We start from the raw sequence: 24,615 nt of genomic DNA on the forward strand, positions 1-24,615 counted from the left end.
AACTTTGCGGTTTTGTAATTTTTGAATTGTAGACCGTCAGCCTCCTTCTTGGACTCCTGAGTGCATCCATGGGTCTTTCTAAATCCAAAATGTTGCCATTGGCTGAGTCCTCAGAGAAAGACATATACCCTTGACATTTAAAAAAATTAATGGAAAAATCACTAAATCCCTTCAAATGGTACATTGTAGTATAGCTACCGTTCTTTCCCATGCCCGGTGAGAATTTAGTCATAGCAAAATCTTTTTTTTTTTTGAGAATTTTAATATTTATTTTTTAGTTTTTGGCAGACACAACATCTTTGTTTGTATGTGGTGCTGAGGATCGAACCTGGGCCGCACGAATGCCAGGCGAGCGCACTACCGCTTGAGCCACATCCCCAGCCCATAGCAAAATCTTAACATTCAATATTGAAATCTTTTTCCAACAGACCCCCCCAAAAAATGTTTTTCAAGGAGCAGATGGCATTTCCCATCAGGGATCCCTGGCTCTAACATAAAGCTGTGGGAACTGGACAGATGACCCAGGGACACTGTACTTCACCCAAGGTCAACGTCTAGGGCCCCTGAGGTCAGAGAGAGCCCCATGGCAAAGGTATGGATTGGGGGACTGGTCTAGTAACTCCTGGGGTTGGTCCCACTTGCTTCCAGAATCCTCAGAGGTCTCTGAGCTTCTGATGGGGCCCCAGTCTCACCTGTGGAAGCCAGACATTTCCCCAGGTCAGTGTGAGGAGCAAGGGCCAGTGGGGCAGAAGGCCAAGGACCAGGCCCATCTGTGCAATTGTAGATGGTGACTAGCTCTTTGGGCTGCTATATTTTTGCAGTGGGCTCCATTGCTGCCGTCTAGTGAGCTTTACTGTGATAAGCAACTCAGGAAGTTGGTTTATATGGCAGCCATTTATGGGCCCTTGGTTGTATGGGCCGGCAGTTTGGGCTTGGCTTGGCTGGGCAGCCACTGGCCACACCTGGGCTCCTCACATGGCTCAGCTGGGTCTGCACGTAGGATGCTGGCAGATGTAATATTTGCTAATGTGCTGTTGGCCGAAGCAGGTCACATGGCCAAGCTAGATGTTAAGGAGTGGGGAATGGACTCCACCTGTTCCTCCTCAGAAGGAAAGTCCCCTGTAACAGTGTTAGGATGCAGAGAGAAGGATGTTGTGGTCATTCTGCAGCCTACCACAGAGCCCTACCACATCTATGGGGCAGTGTACACACACCAAGGACTGGCCATGGCTGCCAAAAACCATTCCCCCAGCTGTACCCTTCCCCCTCTGCCCGTGGTAGGGGTGAGCCAATGGTCCACTGGGCTGGCTCTCCTTTGAGGCAAGGGCACTTCTCTGGTGTGATTTGTGTTCCTCAGCCCAGTGGGAGTCAGTCCAGGGCTGGACTTGACCTGAAACCATACCCCTGCTCCCCTCTTGCTGCTGGTCTGTCCTGCTCTTCTCCCTCCCACACAGGGAAGGGCATCCCCTCTGCAAACTTGCCCCCAAATACCTGCTTCAATTCCATTTCCAGGGAGCTCAACAGTGGGGCTTGTACTTTCTTTTTCTTTTCCTGGGGATTGAACCCAGGGGTGCTTTACCACTGACTGCACCTCCAGCCCTTTTTATTTTTTATTTTGAGACAGGATCTCACTAAGTTGCTGAGGTTGGCCTTAAACTTGCCATTTCCTGCGTCAGCCTCCTGAGTTGCTGGGAATACAGGCATGTGCCACCATACTGAGGAGCTTGTGTTTTCTAAGAGGGCCCTGAATATGTTCTCTCTCTTGTGCTTTTCTACACCAGGACCCTGATGCTTTTCTCAAGAGAGGCCAGGTCTAGGCTCCTCCCTGAAATCTGGGCAGGCTGGGAACTTGCTTGTAACCATAGGGCGTGGGGGAAATGCTGCTGTGTGGTGTCTGAGGGACACTTACCGAGGGTGATGCACCCTTCCTTGCTGACTGGAATTCCCAGCCCAGCAGCCTCGGCTTTTCTGCCTGGAGGCTGCCATCTTGTAAGGAAGCCCAGCTGGCCTGCATAGGGAGACGCCTGGCCAGCCCACATTCAAATTCCCCAGGTAAACCTTTCTCAAATTCCTGACCCACAGAAACTGTAAGAGATAATACAGGTGATTGCTCTTGCTTAGGTTACTAAGCCTTGGTCTTATTTATTGTTCACTAACAGTGAGTCTACACTGACCTTGGATGAGGGCAGCCTCCCCATCATCTTGAGATACACAGACAAGGAAAGGCTTCCTGAAGACAGCGGACACTGTGTCCTGCCCTGTTATCAGTAGTGTGTCTTCCTGCCTGTTACTGTTTCTCTCCTGCAGCATTACCAGGCAGGGCTCTCAGGGATGGAGCCCAATATATCTCTTCTTTCTTCTCTAGCAAACTATTCTACCCCTCTAACCTCCCTGGTCTTGTAGTATCTGGGAGAGAAGCTTCCAGAACAACAGGTACCTCTGTGGATTCCAGTGGAGGGAGGTGGTAGAGCTGGTTGAAGGTCATTCTCCCCTGATGGAAACCCTAGAAGCATGCCCATTTCCCAGGGGACAGAAACTTGCCTGGATTTCCTCTCAAATCCAGAGGAAATCCAGCTGCCTGTCTCTCCAACCTGCTGGAGCCGGTAGCAGGTGCTTATCCTGTAGGTGTATCTCCAAAAGAGGAGCTGGAGTGTTCCAGGATATGGTGGGGCGGGAGACCATGTGGGTTTTGGTTGGAGTGCTCAGAAGACGAGATGCAATTTGAAGTATTGTCACGCATTCCAAAGCCCTGAAAGGCTGCCTGCTCCTTGGTCCTCAGTCTTCCTCAGCTACCTGGAGGACATGCAGCAGGGGACAGTGATACTCTGCTACCCAGGGGGCTGGGCTAAAGAATGGTGGGGAGAAGGTGGCTGGGGAGCAAGATGGGGAAGGAGTGATGGGGACAGGGAATGACTGGCATGGGGGATGGGGGAGGACAAGCAGGGAATAGTGAAGAAAGCAGAGGTAGTGGAGGAAGTTGGGGCAGCTGGTGGGTAGCAGGGAATGGCTTTGGGGAAATTCTAATGCTTTTGAAATCATCCCAACTTTTTTTTAAAATTTTTTTTAAATATTTATTTTAGTTCTCGGCAGACACAACATCTTTGTTGGTATGTGGTGCTGAGGCTCGAACCTGGGCCGCACGCATGCCAGGCGAGTGTGCTACCGCTTGAGCCACATCCCCAGCCCTGAAATCATCCCAACTTTGATGCATATAGCTACAGGATGATACCAGATTTTGCATAATTATGAGATGTGGTAGGAGTTGTTTGTTTAGGCTTTTTTTCATTTCTTTTTCTCCTGAGCAAATGCCAGAAATTCTATTGCATTTTAGGTTTTCAGGTCCTTTGACAATCCAGTGGGAGCTGAGCCCTTTCTTATTCAAGGCAGAGAAAAAACCCACAAAATGATATTGGCCAAGTTGTATCGTCATACCTTGTGCATGTACAAATATGTAACAACAAATCCACCATCATGTACAACTATGATGCACTAATAAAAATACGGGGTAAAAAAGAGAAATCACAGAAAAGAACCCACAACACACAAATCTGAAACCAGTTTCAGCCAGTTTGTGGCTGCCCCTTCACGTCCATGCCAGAAGCCGGAGAGCCCAACGTGGAAGGGAATTAAATAAGGTGGGGAGGAAGATGCTGGCAGACGCCCCCTGACTTAGCCCCAGGGCCTCACAGGGGGGCAGCCGCAGGGAACAGCCCCACCCCAGCTGAGTTTATGGATGGCATAGAGCTGGAATAGGCTGTCTCTAGCCGCCCAGTGATAGTGGAAGGAGGGAAGTCTCCAACGTGCAGGGGCCAGTGTGATTTCTTATGGACCCTGGAGCAGAACCAATTTTAACTGTCCTTAAACAAGGAGAACAGGGAACCCCGGCTCTGGACAAATTGGGACAGTTAAAATTAGTTCTCTTCTGACTTCTGCTGTCTTTTGGGAATCCAGAAAATTCACATCTACAGACAGGAAACAGGGCAGGAACGGCCACGCCCCACAGCCTAACTACCTTGGGGACTCTGGAGAGGGCCCAGGGAGGACAACCTGGACCTCACGACATCCCTCCTGGGGGTGACCTGGAAGTGGCTGCTCACAGAGCCGTGATTCCGGAGCATTGGCAGCAGCATTTCTGCATTTGAAGTTGCAGAATGAAATGCCCTTCCAGAGAGCAAAATCCCCAGCCAAAGTCAGAGCCCTGATATTGGTTCCTTAACCATTTGTGGGGAAATTTTTTAGTTTGCCTCACATTCAAAAAGAAACAGCAAGGGAGGAAAGGCCATTTCCTGTGACTGGTCCTCCGAGGCAGCAAACCCAGGCTTCATCCTGAGTGTTCCCTGAGTGCCTCGCAGGGCCTTGCCTCCACCAGCAACTTCACGGTGGCACTGCGTGAGTCCTGCTAGTGGATTTTCACTAAGCAGGCGGTACCCATCACTATCCTCCCAAAGAGGGGGCGTACCTCACTGCAGGGGTTCAGGAGCACATCCAGACATCTGGCCACAGGCTCCAGGGTCACAGAGCACCCTGTGTATGTCCCGACCAGTTCTTTTTCCCTTTGACTATGACCTAAGTCCCCTTCTAAGAGCTCTGAGCCTGCAGACCTAGGACACATGATGTGGCTGGTGTTTAGCAAACTCTTGCTAAGCCTGTCATCCCAGGGGCCTGCACAGGGGCAGTATTTGATTTCCTTCTGAAACAGGCTCATTCAGATCCCTGTTGAGATACTGGAGGGATATTCAAACTTGATGATTGAGAAATCACATGCAGTGACATCACACATGGCACTGAATGTTTTAGAACAACTGATTAGCCACAGGGGTGTGTTGGGAATCTGAATTTATGAATCTGCTGTTTTTTTTTTTTTTTTTTTTTTTTTGTAGGGAAATTGAACTCCAGAAACATTTTGCCACTGAGCCACATCCCCAGCTCTTTTTAAAATTTTTTTTATTTTGAGACAGGGTCTCACTAAGTAGTGTAGGGCCTCGCTAAATCACTGAGATTGTCTTACAATCTTCCCTCCTCAAGTTCCTGAGTTGCTGGAATTATAGTGTGCACCACCAAGCAGGGCTGATATATTTTTTTTTACTCTTTCTACCCAAGGCAGAGAAGAGAGGGGGTCCACCACTTGGAGGGGTGCTGAGTCCCTTTAGGCCTCCAGATTAGAAACCATACCCAAATAGGTGCTGGCCTGGGAGGGAGTGGCTTTCTCGGATCCAGAGCCTGGAAGGTCTGGCTGGACTCAGTCCGTTGCCTACTCACCAGGCCTTTGGCTGCTCTGGAGTTTGGGAATTCTAGTTATAACTGAGTTTATTAACTGGCATTCACATGCTGCAAGTGATTAAGACACGAAGACGGGCTGGGGATGTGGCTCAAGCGGTAGCGCGCTCTCCTGTCATGCGTGCGGCCCGGGTTCGATCCTCAGCACCACATACAAACAAAGATGTTGTGTCCGCCGATAACTAAAAAATAAAATATTAAAATTCTCTAAAAAAAAAAAAAAAAAAAAGACACGAAGACAACTGCACTTCCCTGAGTGTCACCCAGGGGGAGAACGCAGCTGGCTGTGTAGCAGCTCACAGGGCTCCACAGTGATTCCTGGGGTGTGGGCAGAGACCTGGCCTCTGGTGTCTTTGGTGTATATGCTCAGTGGTGAGGCTGAGGGTGGCCAAGACCCCAATCTTCAACAGCTGTCCAAAGCCACCTATTTAATGGAGGAGCTGTGGTCATTATGGTCATGGCACAGAGAGTGAAAGACAAGTCCTGTGGCCTCTCCCAGAGGGACTGCCTACCCTAACCCTCTCGCTTTGTTTTGGGTATGGTTTGAGTTCACATGTTGAAATTTAACCCCCACTGTGAGGTGTTCAGAGGATGGAAAGGTGATCCAACTCTGGTGTTCAGAGGTGGGGTATTTGGAAGGTGACAGGTAAGGTAAGGTCAGAGGGGACCCCACAGTTGAATCCTGGCGGCTCTATAAGAAGAGACCAGAAGAGGCACATACTGCCTGTCTCTTGCCATTTGATATCCCGGGCCTCCTTAGGACAGCAAGGGTGGTCATCAACAGATATGGCTGCTTGACCTTATACTTCCAGAACCATGAGCCCAGACGAACCTCTTTTCTCTAAGATGTGCCCAGTCGGTGGTGTATGTTATTGGCAATAGAAAACACACTAGGACATCTCTTCCATGGAGATTCTGGAGCCCATCCTGGCTCAGAGCCAGCCCAGGCCAGAGCCCTGTGCCGGCAGCTGCTCCCTGTGATGCTTGACCAAGTGAACCTGGCCAGGAGAGATTTGGTTTGGGGTGGGTGGCCCACTCACCCAATCATCCAGCTGTGCACACAGCCAGATAATCTAGGGGCTGCCCAGGGCCTTCCTCATTGAGATTGACCAAGGTGTCCACTCTGTCCAGGCCATAAGCAGTCCTGGAGACAGCAAAATGGCTGTGAGAACAAAGCCTTCTGACAATGAAATGGGTCCTCTGGTGGGACCACTCAGGAGCATACATGCGAGTTCCCCCAACCCCCATTTATTTTTAATTAATTTATTTTTTATTTTATTTTTTTAAAGAGAGAGAGAAGAGAGAGAATTTTTTTAATATTTATTTTTCAGTTTTCGGTGGGCACAACATCTTTATTTTATTTTTATGTGGTGCTGAGGATCGAACCCAGTGACCTGTGCATGCCGGGCGAGCGCGTTACCACTTGAGCCACATCCCCAGCCTCTTTTATTTATTTTAAGTTATTTATTTAATCTAATTTGTTATATATGATGGCAGAATGTAATTCATTTCATATTACATACATAGAGCACATTTCTCAAGTCTCTGATTGTACACCCCATTTATTTTTTTTGGATATGATAAAATGCATTAATCCCGATCCCACATTTCACCCCAGGGCATGCAGAACCTCCACCCTGCACCCAACATGGGAGCCAAGTGTGGACAGGCTAGAGCAAAACAACTTTTGTGCACCTTGTTTTACAAACTGTGTGTGCATCACAGCTGCTGTGTTGCCATGGGCACAGGAGCCTGCAGACTTCTTCTCCACAGCAAGGAACACATGGCAGCTCCAGAGGTACGTGACCTCCTTCCGTAGTGCACCGTCCACGTCTGAGAACACTCACACAGGGCCAGAGCACACCTGCCAAGCTACTAACCCTGACTCGGCGTGAAGAATGCTATTTTCTATTACATTTTTTAAGAAAAAGATGCTGGACACACCCGCTCAGCTGATTTTTCAGTCTATAAATGGGTGGGAGATGCTGTTTGGAAAATGCTGCATCCTAGGTTACGGGCTGGTGACGGGCTGGTGATAGGCTGGTGCAGTTCTGACACCCTTTCATATCTGAAGTAGGGTCCAAGGGCCACTAGTTTCTTGGAAAGTGACTTTGAATGAATGGGTAGTGACCTGGCAATGGGTGGCCTCCTGCAAGTGTGGTAAGAAAGTGCTAGATCATGTCCTGATATCAGTTTAGTCACCTGAGGATAGACACGATTTTTACCCATAGCAGCCGACTGGGGACGCCTGAGTTGAAACCATCCCTGGGTCCCACAGGAAGTTGGCTTGTCCTCTGTGTGACCACAGGATGGCCTCTGAAGGACCACCTGTGCTCTTCTGCTGGGTGAGTTGTAGCATTGCAAGGACATGCTGGCCGAAGGGTCCTCCCCAGCAAGGGCTCCTCCTCATAGAGCAGCTCGTGTAGGGTGGGGCAGGCAGTGATATTTCCGCTTCACGAAAGGGGAAACCCGGGCCCAGGGAGGTCAGGTGCCTTCCTAAGATTTCACAGTTAGTCATGATTTGACTTCTGTTTTTTTCCATTCCTGGTCTCTAAATTTTCCCTCTTGAAGCCGGGTGTGGTGGCACATGCTGTAATCCCAGAGGCTCAGGAGGCTGGGGCAGGAGGATCACAAGCTCAAAGCCAGCCTCAGCAATTTTTCGAGGTCCTGAGGAACTTAGCAAGATCCTGTCTCAAAATAAAATATAAAAAAGGCTAGAGATGTGGCTCAGTGGTTAAGCATGCAGTACCCAAACCAACCAAACAAAAAATAATTAAAATAAAATTCTCTTTCTCTAGAGAATTCCTTGTTGTTTTATCTTTCCTAGGAAGATCTTCACCGTGATATTTTGGGGCCCTTAGCAAGAAGGGCTGGGCCTTGTCCTGTGGCATCCTGCAGCTTGAGGCATGAGGCTGCCACCTCAGGTAGGGCCATTTGGAGGTGGATGAGGGGGATCTTGGCAATGCAGCTTTCATCCAGAATCTCAGCGGCCCAGGCCTGGAGGGAAGAGAGGGAACAAGGAGTACAGACACCTGGGCAAACGGTGTTCTGGGCAGAGGGAACAGACTGGGCAACGGCCCTGAGGACCGGTCAGCCTGCAAAGGCCCTGGAGGCCAGGACAGCAGAGCAGGTGAGTGAGGGGCATCACAGGACTTGAGCTGCCCAGTATGGCTCCCTTGTTCCTGGAGATGTGTCCACTGAGGAAAACTTGGCAAAGGCTGCTCTGCAGGGACAGTGGTGCAGTGGCCAGAGCTGGCTTGGCCCATGGCTATGTGCCGTGGGTTCTAAGATGCCCACCCATGGTTCCCTGAGTCCTCTTCTCTCCTCGGCTCTAAAATGTACTTCCTTTCAACTACTGTACCCGTCTCTATGACATTTGGAGTTGAAATTGAAAAATACCTAACATGTATCCACTTAAAAACCAGATCCCAAAGGTCTACCAAGGAAGCCTCCTCCATGGGGTTTAGAACGGTGACAGCCACTGGGTAAAGGGTCTGCCTCCCTCGCTGCCTTCCCTCTGATTTGAAGGTGAAGATACCCAATGGTTTCTCAGTATCTCCAGGAATCCTAGACATTGGTCTTTTCGAAGGCTTGGGGTGTTTGTGTGTCAGTTGCTGCCTGAAGGCAATGCTGACATGTTAGAATAATTCATCTTTTTCAAACATTTTGTCTTTTTTTATTTTTATCTTTTTGTAGTTGTAGATGGACAGAATGCCTTTATTTTTTTATTTTTATGTGGTGCTAAGGATTGAACTTGGTGCCTCACACATGCAGGCAAGCACTCTGCCTCTGAGCTACCGCCCCACCCCATTTTGTTTTCTTAACCCAAGACTTAACTGGATCCAAAAACTTCCCCCTCCTTATTTCTCATGTGCAGAGAGCAGCCGTGCTCACCTTCTTGGATGCTGCTGGGTGCTGTGAACTGGGCCCTCCAGGGGGCCACTCTGGCAACACTGGCTTTTGTTTGCAGAGTGGAGAGGGCCAGATGAGAGCAGGGGGAAACAGAAGAGCCACTATGGGCCTGTGGGATGGGGAGAGCTCAGCGACAAGCATGGGATCTGAAGGAAGGCACAAGATGTTCATGATGAGGTTCAGGAGTTTTGCTGTATGGGCTTGGTACAAATCCTCTTCCCTTCCCCCAAGGACATCTCCAGTGAAAGATCCCTTTTTCTCAGGAGCATGGTAGAGTTTGAATAATTTTCAAAGTGTTAAAGGTTGAGGTAGGTGTGGGGCTTCAGTCAGAACTGCCTGTGGGACTTGGCTACACCCAAGACTCGTGTTTTCTGGAAGATTTTGGAAATTTCCAGAGATGGAAGTGTGTGTATGAATGTGCATGCACATAAGTCCCAGAAAAGGTTTCAAAAACAAGGACACCTTTGTCTCCTGGAGTGGCCTACAGAGATGAGAGAAAATCAGAATTGTTTTCTGTGGCCGGGTCCCTAAACCTCCCACCTTCCCTCCCTGTTTCCTTAGCACTCACAAAACCCACCCTCGGCTTGGGCTTGCTCTGCCTCTCTGTGCCCTATCTTCTCTGCAATGTTCTTTACCTTCTTGACCAGAGAAGGGTCCTGTCCCAGTAGGCTGTTTCTCTGCTGGTGCACCTCCACTGTGCCAGGTCCACTTGAAGCACAGGGATGGGCAGGGATGGGGTGGCTGGAGTCTTTGGCTTCTCAGGGCAGCCACTGCTGGGTACATCCTGGTGGAGCTGGAGAGAGAGGGGTGCCCTGATGCCACAACCATCCATCCCCCAGGGCCCCTGCTATCACCAGCAGCAGTTCTTGCAGTCTAAAGTGTGTTTTTGAACATCGGATCATAAGTCAACAGTAAGTTTATAGGGTCATGACTGGCATTAAAAAAAGAAGATATCAGAGTGTATCACATGTTTAGGGGGAAGTACTGTTAGGCATATCTGCCTGTGAAATATGCTCCATACTTTTGAAAGCCACTTGTCTGAACAATTCCTGTATCTGTGATTTGGGGAAGATGTGTAATGCTGTAGCAAGAGAGAAGCTGTCAGCCAGTGACAGCCCAAGTTGGATGCAGCGGCTGGTGGGTTTTGCATTGGGAGCTATCAATCAAGGCTCTAGTCATCCTATTCCAGGGGAGGCTTGATGGACCAGGTTCATGGGCCAGAAGCCCCTACTACAATAGTGAAAGGTGTTTCCTCCTCCCTGAAAACCAAACAGAATATGCCATGCTACATAAATCCCTGTGAAAAATTTCTTTGTTCAGAAATGATGTCGGCTTGTTGTTGGGGGTTGCCATAGGAAACAGGGAACTCTGTCCTAGAAATGCAAGGAGGCAAGCCCTGTGATTGGCTCCCCTTGCTGCCCATCACTGCCGCCCAACCCAACTGCAGCCAGAATCCTGCCGCCGCCCCCCCCCCCCAAAAAAAAAAAAAAGTAGTGGTCTTACCTGGGGCAAAACTTCTTTGTGGTGTTCCCCAATTCCCCAAAGCAGGGGATCCAGGATTGCCCATGTGACCGCAGAAGAAAAGGAAAAGGGGGATGGGAGTTGGGAGAGAAAGAGCAGGAGCCGGTCTCACCAGCAGAGGGCTCAACCGCAGGCGTAGCTGAGCCTCTTCACTCTGAATGTGGCTTACTCTGCTTCTGAAGAGAATGAAAGGAGCCGTAGATAACCCCGATGATGGGTCTTTGAGACTTCTGCCTCGTGGCTTTTTTTAAAAAGAACTAAAAATAGTCCAGAGTCTTTCCTCATTTGGGTAGAATCTAAAAGCAGTTCCCTTGTAAAACAATGTAAGGTGATAGGTGGGATTGACTGTGCCCCAGTAGGGTTGGGGACCTGGGAGGCTTAGGCAAATATGCAGAGGCCTGGGTTCCTAAGCCTTTGATGTCAAGGTCATTGCAACTTCGGGCAGGCAGGAAAGGACTTCCGAGAGAGGAAGGACAGTCCATCTGAGGACCTGTGTTTTATCAGAGGCCCAATTTGCATTAGTGGGATGGGCGAGGCTGGCCTGTCACCTTGGCATGGCTGCTTGGGGAACCTAGCATCTCTCTTGTTTAAACTAAGAGTGGGTGCCACTGGCGTGGCTTAGCCTGGCTAGCAAGGCCTTACTGTCAGTAGCGCAGAACAAGCACCTGTCAGGCTAATGCAGCCAGAGACAAGGTCCAGACTATCTGGGCCTCTGGAACATTACACGGGGCAAGATGTGTGGAGACGTGCTGGACCTTCCTGCCTCCATGCACGTGAGTCACTGGAGAAACAAAAGAAGACTGGCTTAAGCTGGTCACACTGGTGGCAGCACTGGCCTGGGGATCTTTATAAGCTTTCTAGAAAAGTGAGAATGAAAGTCCATGCTGTTTCCTCAGCCTCCACTGCTCAATTCCAGTGATAGCCTGGCTCGTTAGTTGGCCAGGCCCTCACCCAATCCCATCTTGCCAAACCCCACGGGGCAGTACTGGGGGCTTGGTGGTCCTCGACTGTTTCGGGACAGGGGGGCCCCTGGAGAAACGGGAGCCCCTGGCCCTCGGGCTGGCCAGGAGAGCAGTGCGAGCGGGGTGGGGAGGCAAGGTGTCCACCAGGGGCTTGGAGCACCCTGTTCACCCTGGACGGAGACCCAGCTTCCTGGGTGTGGGAGAAGCCCAGGGAGCGCCCTGTGGCCAGACCCAAGTCCTGCCGGGCACTGAGGAGCACGGGCTGGAGGGCTGCAGCATCCCGGGCCACTGCGCCGCGCAAGTGCGAGGGGCGTGCGTGCGGGGACTGTGGCCCGGAGCCAGGGTGCGCGCGTGCGGGCAGCGTGCCTGTGAGCACGTCCGAGAGCGTCTCCGTGGGCAAATCGCGCGTGGGGGCACGTGACACGGGACAGGCTCGCGCGTGGGGCGGCGCGGGGGCGCGCGCGGGGCCTGCGCGGCTCCCGACCCGGAAGGCGGGGCGCGACGGGGGCGGGGCGCGCGGCGCCGTTGCTAAGGCGGGCGGCGGCGAGGGCCCTTGGCAACGGGCGGGGGCGCGCGCGCCTGGGCGCGCGCCGGTGGCGGCGGGGATTTCCAGCGCGCGGGAGGAAGTGCCAGCGCGAGGGTGCGTGAGGCGGCGCGGCGCGGCGGCCGCCGCGTGCGCGAGCCGGTCGCGGCGCAGCAGGGACTTTCCAGCCGGCGGCGGCGGCGGCGGCCGCCGGCCCTTCCCCGCCCCCCGCCATGGGGCTGCCCGGGGAGCAGGACGCTGCGGCCGGCGGCGGAGGACGCGCCCGGCGCCCCTGAGCGGCCGGCGGCGGCGCGCCGCGGGGTAAGGGGCGGCGGCGGCGGCGGCTGTCCCCGGCGGGCGGCGGGTCCCGAGCGGCGCAGGCCCTGCCCGCCGCCGCCGGTCGCCGTCCCGGCGCCGCAACTTGGGGAAACTTTGTGCGGAGGCCGCGGCCGGGCCGCGCCGCCGCCGCCGGGCAGCGGGCGCCAGGCCTCTCCGGCCGCGGCGAGGGAGGTGGGTTTCCTTTAAGCCGCTGCTGAAAAGTTTATACTGAGTCATTCCTCTGCAGATGAATGACTGATTCATAATCGGAGCTGCAGAGGCTGGCGGCGGGCGGTTCTGGGATCCGGCGCGGGCAGAATGCGCACACTCCACCTCCGATTAACGCCAAAGGTCAGAGCGGGTCCCGGGCGGGGAGGGAGGAAGGCGAGCCTGGCGGCGCCCGCCCGGGGCGGTGCGCCACGTTCCGCACGGGCCAGCGGTGCGGACGCGGCCCTCGCGTGGGGACCCGGAGAGCGGGTTCCGAGTGGACCGCGCCTTGCCTGAGTCCGGAGCACGAGGGAATGGAGACGAAGTGTTGTGGACGTGCTCTGAAATTTAAGAAGCCGTGGGATAATGGTCCGCTGGACGAGGAACCGATTTCGTTTGGCGTTTTTCGTTCTGAGCCCGGAATCGGTTTTCGGAGCGAGACAGGGGTGTGTGCGTGTGTGCGCGCTGTTGTTGATGCGTGTGCTCGGGGAGTCGTGGAGGCGGTGTGGAGCCGCGCGAGGCCGCCTCTCATTTACATTCACGGCCTGCCTCTGAACCGGAGCCAGGGCTTTTTTCCTTAGCGTTCTCTGTGAATCCCCTCCGGCGAGGGCTGGGGAAATGCCCCTTTCCGTGACCCGGCGAGTGTCTGTGGACGCCGCGTTGGAGGGGCGAGCCGGGCCTCGCTGGGCTAGAACCCCTGGCGCCGGCGCCTGCAGAGGGCCTGGGAAATGCTGCAGCGCCGGCGGGCAGGCAGTCTGGCCCCGGGCGAGCGCGTCACGACTCCAGCGAGAGGAAGTGCTGCTCCCCGGTGCTGGGACCTCACCATGGGGACACTTTAGCATTCGGTGAAAATTATTTGGCCAGAGGAAAATAAGCCTTATCAGTGTGAAAACCGGAAAATGCCCCGCGAGGCGGGAGAGCTCTGTGAGTCCGGGCTCAGGACCGACCCGCAGACCGCCGCGGATTCCAGCGTCACTAGAGAGAATCAGACCTTATGGTGGCTAAGGTTTAAGATGCAAGGTGTCTCACCCAGACGCCATCTGTTCCAGCTGTCACAGCTAGAAAGCCAGGGACGCAGGGAGAGCTGGCCAGGGAGAATTCCAGCGTTGTGTGTGTGTGTTTTTTTTAAGATATATGAATTTTTCTATGACAGGAAAGGAGACCAATTATTTTTCTTTGGATGCTATCTGTTCTTTTTGTACTTAGTAAGATGGCCTCAGTGAAAGGCTGCAAAGACGTTCCCCTGGAAGCAGGCAGCAGCAGTGGCCAGTTGGTGCAGATACCATCGTGCCATTCCCTTCTCTGATTGTGCCTTGGAGAGAGTCCTTCATGTAACTAAACATCTGAGCGGCTGCTGCTTTTCCCCTGCGTTTGGGCCTTCTCTAAACATCCCTCACTAGACTTCCTTGGATTTTTGAGTGCAAATCAAGAAGGACTTTCTCAGGTATTGTCAGGATATGTATGCTAATGAGCTGAAAGATGAGAGTGATTTATCATTCTTTAAAACCCTTTTTTAAGATGCTGAAGCTCTGCTTCAAGAAAGATAAAACTGTCACTGTGGTGTTGTAACCTGCAGCTAGCTCAGATACAAAAAGGAAATTGTATTAGATTTACCCATCTCTATTTTCTCATCTTGTATAGCAAGATTCTTCAAACAGCAAGTGATCTAACCTGTCAAATATTATGCAATAAATGAATTTCCTGTCATTGGTCAGTTCAAGAACTATTAACAGAGAAGTCCCATGACCAGGGACCTCTGCATTTATTCTATGGAATCAGGACCCCTTGCATTCTTCGCAAGTGTTCATAGAGGAAGAAAAATGATTTTTTTTTTTCAGGTATCTGTCTTCAGATACAGACAGAAACTGGCAAGAGAGCTATAGTAAGAAAGGAGGAGGAGAGGTCAGAGGATTTGGAAGCTGACAAGGGAGAGGTAGCTGAGGCCTGAATGTGGGGGATAATGCTTAGGCTTGGGTAGGAGGAATGGGAATCAAAGGGTGAGAGATGCCCAGAGGCCAGCAGGCAAGAGGGCAGTAGAGAGAGGTAGAAGATTTTTTTTTTTTTTTTTTGGAGGGGGGACATCTGTGAAGTCTCTAAGGAGCTAGTGGAAAGAGAAGAAAATTCAGATTCACACAGGAAAAAAAAAAGTAGTGCTTGTGTTATTTCTGTTATTTGTAATTAAAAAACAAATACAAGATGACTTTTTTTTTTTAAAGAGAGAGAGAGAGAGAGAGGGAGAATTTTTAATATTTATTTTTTTTTTAAATTTTCGGTGGACACAACATCTTTGTTGGTATGTGGTGCTGAGGATCAAACCCAGGCTGCATGCATGCCAGGCAAGTGTGCTACCGCTTGAGCCACATCCCCAGCCCAAGGTGACTTTTTTTTACTTTGGAAAGCTAGCTTTTATTGACTAAGGTCTGCACAACAGTGTTCCAGGAAGGGGTGTGGGAGGGGAGAAACCAGTGTAGAAAGGAGAAGGCAGGACTTCTAGCACTCAGGGTCAACCCTCCCCTTTTAAGATTTTTTTCTTGAAACTTCTTGGTCTGTGGGTTAAGGTGGCAGGTAATGTGGTGTCATGAATGTGGGCAACAGCTGGCTTCTGCCCTTTCAGGAGTCGGGTGGGATTCCTGTTGCATTCTGTGTTCCTTGAGATAAGTGGATCAGCTGGGTCTTGGGAGTCTTTTTTCATTTAATTAATGCTCAGTTAATGTGCCCAAGTTCCCATGATATTACGTTTACCATGCCAGGATGAGAGAGGCATGGTGTCTGCCTTCACGGGAGATCTGGGGCATTTTGGCCCCTGTGCATGATGATGGGAGTTGCTAGAGGTCAGCAGATACTGGACTGTGACCCTGGGACAGGATCCTGGTAGGAAGAGTGAGGAAAAAGGAAATTTCACCGTCTTGCATGGAGGAAGCTGTACCCACCAGGAGGAAACTAGAAGACAGCTGTGGTGGCACACGCCTGTAATTCTGATTACTCAGGAGGCTGAGGCAGGAGGATTGCAAGTTGGAGGCCAACCTTCACAACTCAGCAAGACCCTAGCTCAAAATAAAAAACAAAACAAAACTGGGAAATGTAGCTCAGTGCCCCTGGGTTCAATCCCCAGTGCCAAAGAGGAAAAAAAAAAGAAAAAATGGAAATCTCTTGACTGGTTAGGGTGGTCATAGGGTGGTACTTCTGGGAGTACCATGGAGCTGAGCCCAGTGGTGGGAGGTCTCTGGCACAGTGGCTCCATCTGGGCTCACTTGGAGGACCCTGAGGATAGCAATAAGAATTTTGCCTCCCCAATTTCTTTTTGGTAAGATGTGATCTGATAGTTGTTGTCCTTTTCTTCTTTGCCAGTACATGTGGTGCTGGGGATGCTGTTGGTCATTGGTTTCCCATATGGGATGCTTCCTGTGCTTCCCTCTGGCTCTTGCAAGGCCCTTGACCACAGGAGCTCAAATGGGTCTGGCAGGCTATTGCTGTGAAGGGCATGATCTGTAGAGGGGAATGGGCAGTGGGTCTCATTACACTGCTGTCCCTACTGTTTTTGTAGGTATAAAATCTCCAAAAGTGGTGGTGGTTTAAGGGGTGTAAAGGATTAAAAACAAAAAGACCCTTTTAGTGAGAACATTAGGGCAGAGAAAGGAAATCGGGAGGGAGAAGAGGAGGACAGAGGGAGTCCTGGAGATTGAAATTGATCACACGATGTTCAGGTCAGAATTTGACACAATGAAAACCACTGTTCTGTATCAAACACACATACACACACACACACACACACACACAGCCCCTTCTTCCAAACCTGTCTTCCTTGCTAATACAACCTAAAATCTTAATTCGCAAAAAACGAGAAGTCAGGTCTTTCATTTTCTCTCATGGTTTACTTTTTTCTAGGATTTGTTCCATATTGATTTTATTAAAACAATTAAATAGAGGCTATTTGGTAGCTGGTTTTTTTTTTTTTTTTGTACCAGGATTAAACCCAGGGGCACTTAACTACTGAGCCTCATCCCCATTTCTTTTTTTTTTTTTTTTTTAAAGAGAGAGTGAGAGAGGAGAGAGAGAGAATTTTTAATATTTATTTTTTAGTTCTTGGCGGACACAACATCTTCGTTGGTATGTGGTGCTGAGGATCGAACCCGGTCCACACGCATGCCAGGCGAACGCGCTACCGCTTGAGCCACATCCCCAGCCCATCCCCATTCCTTTTTGATATTTTATTTAGAGACTGGGTCTTGCTGAGTTGCTTAGGACCTTGCCAAGTTGTTGAAGCTGGCAAATGTACCACTGTACCCAGCTCCTTGGTAATTTCTTATAAAGCCATTCTATACAGAAAGATTTTAGGATTTGCTGTTTTGATAGTGCCTAATTGGCTATTCAGTTGAAACAATTCTGTGGCAAAACTCAAAAGCATATTTATTAGAAACTTGATTTCTTTTTTTTTTCAAGTTGTATTTTATTTATTCATTTATTTATCTTTATGTGGTGCTGAGGATCGAACCCAGGGCCTCATACTTGCTAGGCAAGCGCTCTACCACTGAGCCACAACCCTAGCCCATGGAAACTTGATTTCTTTAATTGGAAGAAAAGATAAACCAAGTAACCAAATAGGATAACAGAATTTTTTTTTTTTTTTTTGTACTAGGGATTGAACCCAGGGGTGTTATACTACTGAGCCAAAATTTATTTTTGTCTTTTGAGACAGGGTCTTGCTAAGTTGCTGAGGGCTTTGATTTTGAATTCAGCCTCCTGAGTTGCTGGGATGACAGGTGTACACCACCATGTCTGGCTCTTTTTCTTTCTCATTTAGGGACAGCATCTTGCTAAGTTGCCCAAGCTAGCCTGGAACTTGCCATCTTCCTGCCTCAATTCCCAAATAACTGGGATTACAGGCATGCACCACTGCACCTGGCAGGTAATAGAATCTTGAGGACAGCAGTGGAGTCTGAGGTGAGGTGAGATGTGAGTGCCTATAAAGTCAGTGTTCCTTAGGCCTGCATACATGTGAGGTGCCGTGGTTCTTGTTAGGCCTCCCCTCTTCCTGACTGCTTTTTTAGTATTTGCATCTATATGCTGCAAGTTGGGTGTTCCCTGTGCCTTGGGGTCTGTGTCTGCAGTTGGGAAGACCTTGAGGGCCTCCTTTGACTGTTTTCCTGGCGGGGCGGGGGTGGGGGGCAATCCTCCTGTCTTGATGTTCTGATACATGGGGAGGCATGATGGGAAGCTCATTTGCCACTACAACCCTTAGCTTTCCTGGGTGCTTTTCATGACTTAAAAGCTGGAAGAACAGGCACATTTAAGCCCTTCCTTGCCACTAATGCCCAGAAGTCATAACTATACTGGAAATTAAGAAATTAAGTTCCCTCATTTTTGTATTACTGTAGCCTGCTGTTTTCAACCTTATTAAAGGGTAAATTAAGTTTATAGGTTTCAGAAGGCTTTTCTGTGTGACTTCTCCCTTAGTGGGAGTGGGGACAAGCCTGTTTTATCTTAAAATTTAATGTGAATTTTATCTTGTACTTGGTAATATTTCTGACTCTCTTAACATAAGCACCTCTGTCTGCCAGTGTGTTAGTACAGTTGATTTTCCAGAAGCTGCCTCGTGCTCCTCCTGGGCATCCATGCATGGGCGTGGTGGAGGTGCCAGCTTGGAGGAGCTGAAGTCCTGCCCTCTGTGCTGAACTGGAAGGCAGCTTGGGTGGGCCTCGTGGCCTCTGAATTGGTGTCCCCATCTCTAAGAAGAACATCATTTGTTATGAACAAGGTGGCCAGCGAGGCATCCTACAGATGCTAGTTTTCATAGCAATGGGTGACTGAGATGTAGCAGGGGAAGGATGTCACCGTCGTAGTGTAGACAGTGTGCCAGAGCTTGCTGGAAGGGACATAGGTTTCCTGGGAGGCAGCTGGGGCTCAAAAGTGTTGGATAAGTGGCCCTCCCAGGTACGGGCAAGGCAAGAGCTGTGGCCCAGGCAGTATGTGTTTTCCCTGGCATTCTTCATGTCCCCAAGATTTGTCCTAAGGATGCTGACTTCTAATTACAGAGAGCTGTAATTGAGAAGTATAGGTTGAGTGTTCTTTTTTTTTTTTTTTAAGAGAGAGAGAGAGAGAGAGAGAGAGAGAGAATTTTAATATTTATTTTTTAGTTTTCGGCGGACACAACATCTTTGTTTGTATGTGGTGCTGAGGATCGAACCCGGGTCGCACGCATGCCAGGCGAGTGCGCTACCGCTTGAGCCACATCCCCAGCCCCAGTTGAGTGTTCTTAATCCAGAAATTCACAATATGAAATGCTCCAAAATCCCAAACTTTTTTTTCATACTGGAGATTGAGTCCAGGGGAGCTCTACCACTGAGCTTTATCCCAAGCCCAACTCCCCTTCCCCCTTTTTTTATTTTGAGACAGTCTTGCTGAGTAGCTCAGGTTGGCCTCAAACTTGGCAATCCTGAGTTCCTGGGGTTATACGTGTGTGCCATTGTACCCAGCCAAATTCAAAACTTTTTGAGTACCAGTATGACTCCACAGATGGAAAATTCCACTCCTGACTTGATGTCACTGGTCATAGGCAAGACAGGCATATTGTGTAGAATTATCTTCAAGTTATGTGTAAAAGATGTGTATCAAACATAAATGAATTTCATGATTAAACTTAGGTCCCATCCCAAGGTATCTCATTATGCATATGCAAATATTCCAAAATCCAAAAATGTCAGAAATTTAAAAGACTGATGGTCTTAAGCATTTCGGAAAAAGGATACTCAACCTGTATTTAATTAAAACATTTTTTTTGAGAACTTCCTATATACTAGGAGTTATATTATTGGTTGCTAAAGCTGAAAAGTCAAGGAAGATGCTATCCTTCCTCCAGGTGCTTTCATGTTATGACTGAGCCAGAAAAATGATTTGGTTATAGCATGGTGCAGGGGTGTCATGACAGGAGGATGGGTATGGTGGGGTTTCAGGGTGCCACACAGTCTGGACCATAGGTACTCATTAAGGATGAGCCTGAGCAAGCCTGTGGAGGGGAGTGTGGCTGGCAGAGTCCGGGTCTTAGGGACCATGGGTGGCTGTTGTTCAGGGGTATGAGCGATGGAGCAGGGAGCTGGTCCCCTTGGGGTGCTATCTTTGTTCTGGCCTGCCTTTTGGGATGGGAATTGCCCCCCCCCATGCACCAGGTGGAGTGGGGGGCAGGCCTGTTGCAGTGTGGATCACATTTCTTCATAGCTCTGGACAGTTGATGCTGCATTACAACCAGTTTCAGTTTTTTTGTTCTGATTCAAGACTTTTGGTTTTGCTTTCTGAGGCTAGACTTCAGTTTTGTTCTCATGGTTTTAGTACATAGATTATTGCTCCAGCAGACATGTTTCATGTAGTGTTTCTCTTTCTTCCCATGTCTTTTTTTTTTTTTTTTGCCTATATTGACTTATTTTTCTAGTCAGTAGTACATTCCTTCTCTTTGGGTTTTTTTTTTTTAATTTTTATTTTTTATTAGTTGCTCGAGACAATACAATGAACTTTTTTTTTTTTAAAGAGAGAGTGAGAGAGGAGAGAGAGAGAGAGAATTTTTAATACCTATTTTTTAGTTCTTGGCGGACACAACATCTTTGTTTGTATGTGGTGCTGAGGATCGAACCCGGGCCGCACGCATGCCAGGCAAGCGCGCTACCGCCTGAGCCACATCCCCAGCCCAATACAATGAACTTGACATATCATACTGGGTTATTTTCTTATAGTAGCACCCTTGTGTTCAGTGTGCTTGAACAAGCCCAGTTAGGGGGTTGGGTAGCTAAGTGGTGAGTGCTTGCCTGACCTATGACACCAAGCACTGAGGAAAGTCAGGAAAATTTTACCCTGTGGCTCAGCTTTGCTTGCTTCTTGCTCAAGAGTGATCCCTAAACTGATTTGCTAATGTGTTTTCTTTCCCCTTTCTCTCTCCTGATTTACATTTAGAGCGGAGTCTAGTAATAATGATAGTATTTAGTCCTTGTGTCTTTACAAGCATTAGTTCATTAGTGGTGAACATGTCCCTGAGGCCTGGCCACTCTGTGGAGAGCATAATGGTTAGCCCAGCACCCATTTCATCTTGACTGTAAGTACAGCTTCAGACTGCTTAGGGAGTGCAAGCCCTTGCCACAGTTAGCAGGAAATGATGTCCTTGGCTGCTCTGGAGGAGACTTTATGTAGCTCCTCTGCTAGAACCACTGTAAAGCTTTTGAGTGTGAAGCCAGGAATGGCCAGTGGCTATTCGACAGGTGTGTGTGGGGGGCTTGTTTCATCTGTATCTGCTCTGGGAAGGGCTGTGAATCCTGGGATGCAGTCAGCCCCTGTGGTGGCACAGGTGGACTCTGTTCTTGACGGGTTGCCCCTGATAGGATGGGAGCAGTGGCAAGGTCACAGGTCCTCCCTCTGATTTCCATGTCACAGGATATTCTGGTGCTCCTCAGACAGGTCTCTGGTGTTGGGGTGACAAGCTTCTTGAGGGTAGAGTCACTTTTAATCTTCATATTTCATACTCTGCCCAAGATGTGCCTAGTTAAAATGAGATGAATTCATGTACAGAAGGGATGAGACCTGGTTTGAATTCTGGTTCTTCTCTTAGCTGACTGTGATTTTAAGTTACTTATTTTCCTTAAATCTTAGTTTCTCAGCTGTGAAAGGGTGAAGGTGGAGTTCTGAAGACGGACCAGGGGGCGGGGGGGGGGGAGGCCTGCAGCACCTATGAAAAGCTCTGGGTTTAAAGAGGAGGGCTCTGCCAGAAGCCAGCATTCCTCTCCCCTTCCTGAGCATGGTTTCACACAGGGGAAACATGGCTTGTTAGCAAGGTGACTGCTGGACACTGATGGGAGAACAGCCTGGTTCTGGAAGGATATCTTGTGGGTGGACAGAGTCTTAACACAGGGTAAGATCTGAAAGCCAAACTCACAGTATGTATGCAAAGTAAGCTAAACTAGACATCCCCTCTGTAGCTACATGCCTTCTCCTGTGTGATTGTGTGTGTGTGTGTGTGTGTGTGTTGCTGGGAACTGAACCCAGGGGTGCTGTATTTCTGAGCTATAACCCTAACCCGCTTGATTTCTAATTTAAAAAACATTTTTTTTAGTTGTAGATGGACACAATAATTTTATTTATTTATTTATTTTTACAAGGTGCTGAGGATTGAGCCCAGTGCCTCACACATGCGAGGCAAGCACTCTGCCACTGAGCCATAGTCCCAAACCTTGATTTCTAATTTTTAGATACAGGGTCTTACTAAATTGCTGAGGCTGGTCTCAAACTTGTGATCCTCCTGCTTTAAACTCCTGAGTTGCTGGGAGGACAGGTGTGTGCTTCTACACCTGGCTAGATATTCCCCCCCCCTTTTTTTTAATTAGTTATACATGACAGTAGAATGCACTTATATACTTTAATGTATCATACATAGATGGGATATAATTTCTCATTTTTCTGAGTATACATATTGTAGAATCACATTTTTTTAAATTTATTTTTTAGTTATCTGCGGATACAACATCTTTGTTGGTATGTGGTGCTGAGGATCGAACCCGGGCTGCACGCCTGCCAGGCAAGCGCGCTACTGCTTGAGTCACATCCCCAGCCCAGAATCACATTTTTTTTTTAAATAAAGCAACTTTGCATTTGAAAAAATTAAATTTGGGGCTGGGGATGTGGCTCAAGTGGTAGTGTGCTCGCCCAGTGTGTGTGAGGCACTGGGTTCGATTCTTTTTTTTTTTTTTTTTTTTTTTTTTTTTTTTTTTTTTTAAAGAGAGAGTGAGAGAGAGGGAGACAGAGAGAGAGAGAGAATTTTAATATTTATTTATTTTTTCTTAGTTCTCAGCAGACACAACATCTTTGTTTGTATGTGGTGCTGAGGATCGAACCCGGGCCGCACGCACGCCAGGCGAGCGCGCTACCACTTGAGCCACATCCCCAGCCCTGGGTTCGATTCTTGACACCACAAAAAAATAAAATAAAGATATTGTGTCCACCTAAAACTGAAAAATAAGTAAAAAATTTAAAAAAAGAAAAAATTAAATTCATTCTTTCTTTTCTTTTTCTTTTTGATAGTGGGGATCGAATCCAGGGGTGTTCTACCACCAAGCTGTGTTCCCACCCGCCCTTTTAATTTTTATTTTGAGTAAAGGCCTTGCTAAATTACCTAAGCTAGGGCTGGGGATGTGGCTCAAGCGGTAGCGCGCTCGCCTGGCATGCGTGCGGCCCGGGTTCGATCCTCAGCACCACATACCAACAAAGATGTTGTGTCTGCTGAGAACTAAAAAATAAATATTAAAAAAATTATCTCTCTCTCTCTCTCTCTCTCTCTCTCTCTCTCCCTCTCCTCTCTCACTCTCTCTTAAAAAAAAAATTACCTAAGCTAGCCTTGAACTTGTGATCCTCCTGCCTCATTCTCCTGAGTTGTTGGGATTATAGGTGTGTATCACTGCGCCTGGCTTAAGTCCTTTGTTTTCTTTCATTATTTAGCAGGAATAATATTCTCTAATTTATTCAGGTCTCTATTCAGATTTCACCTCTTTGGAGGGGTCTCCCCTGAACACCACTGATTAAAAAGCCAATGCCATCATTCTCTGATCCTTTACCTTGCTTTTCCTTTAATCTGCTGTCTGTCTCAATAGGTTTGCCTGTCTTCAGAATATCATACAATGTGTGACCTTTGTAGTATCTTGGTATCTGCTTCCTTCACTTAGCATAACGTTTTTGAGGTATATCCATGTTGTAGCATTTTTGCTGCTGATAATCCATGTATATGTATTCCACAGTTTATCCATTTTCTGTTCATAGGCATTTGGATTGTTTTCATCTTTTTTTGCTATTGTGAATAATGCTGCCATAGATATTTGTGTACCAGTTTCTGTATAGACATGTTTTCCTTTTTCTTGAGTATATACATAGGAGTGAAATTGCTGATCATTCTCTTTTAACTTATTTTGGCCAGCAGTTTTCTAATTTCTTTACATCTTTGCTACCACTTATTTTGGGTTTTCTGATTAAAACTATCCTAGTGGGTGTGTAGTGGTATCTCATTGTGGTTTTGGTTTGTATTTCCTTGATGACCAGTGATACTGAATGTCTTTTCATGTGTTTGTTATGCATTCGTGTATGTATGTATGTGTGTGTGTATATATATATATGTGTGTGTGTGTGTGTGTGTGCAAATATATATATATATTTGACGATGTTTTAATTGTGTTGTTTATTTTTTGGTTGTTGAGTTTTAAGAGTTCTTTATTTTGAATAGTAAAGCCTTTCTTCTTTTTTTTGTACTGGGGTTTGAACCCATGGGTGCTTTATTACTGAGCTATATCCCAGTCCTTTTTTATTTTGAGACAGGGTCTTGCCTAGGCTGACCTGGAAGTTTTGATCCTCCTGCCTTCACCTCCTTAGTCTCTGGGATTATAGATGTGTGCCATCATGCTTGATCTTGATAGTAAACCTTTGTTAGATATGACTGGCAATATTTTGTTCCATTTTGTAGGGGTTTTCACACATTTTCTTGATAATTTCCTTTGCACAGAAGTTTTTAATGAAGTCAAGTTTACTCATTTTGTTTCTTTAAAAAAAATTTTTTTTTTAGTTGTTGGTGAACACAATATCTGTATTTATTTATTTTTATGCGGTGCTTAGGATTGAACCCAGTGCCTCACATGTGCCAGGCAAGAGCTCTAAACTGAGCTACAGCCCCAGCCCCTATTTTGTTTTTTTTGTGCTGTTGGTGTTAAATATAATAATCTATTGCCAAATACTAAGTCATAAAGATTTACCAATATGTTTTTAGTTTTATGTTTTACTTAGGTCTTTGATCCATTTTGAGTTTACACTTACGTTTGGACTAAGGTTTTGAGTTAATATTTGTGTTTGAACTGAGGTAGGAGTCCCATTTATTTCTATTGT

General features: G+C 48.3%; 1 protein-coding gene and 1 long non-coding RNA gene across 8 annotated transcripts in view; one reads left to right on the plus strand and one right to left on the minus strand.

Moving 5' to 3' along the window:
- Positions 1–6,776: 6,776 nt before the first annotated feature.
- Positions 6,777–10,903, minus strand: LOC308648085. Its single transcript, XR_014021777.1, has 3 exons — positions 10,693–10,903; positions 9,825–9,982; positions 6,777–8,274 (listed from the first exon to the last, which is right to left on the minus strand). It is a non-coding gene; the product is annotated as an uncharacterized lncRNA (long non-coding RNA).
- Positions 10,904–12,206: 1,303 nt separating this feature from the next.
- TRAF3 (TNF receptor associated factor 3) overlaps positions 12,207–24,615 on the plus strand; it is a 116,896-nt gene continuing 104,487 nt past the window's right edge. For 4 of the 7 annotated variants that reach the window (XM_081293367.1, XM_081293365.1, XM_081293371.1 and 1 more), the window contains exons 1-2: positions 12,319–12,516; positions 12,761–12,864. The gene's annotated coding sequence lies outside the window, so the exon portion shown is untranslated. The other 3 variants (XM_081293370.1, XM_081293368.1, XM_081293366.1) reach the window with 3 other exon arrangements.

The sequence above is a fragment of the Spermophilus citellus genome (genome assembly GCF_964194105.1).
Source record: "Spermophilus citellus genome assembly, chromosome: 4".
In the NCBI taxonomy this organism is placed as follows: Eukaryota; Metazoa; Chordata; class Mammalia; order Rodentia; family Sciuridae; genus Spermophilus; species Spermophilus citellus.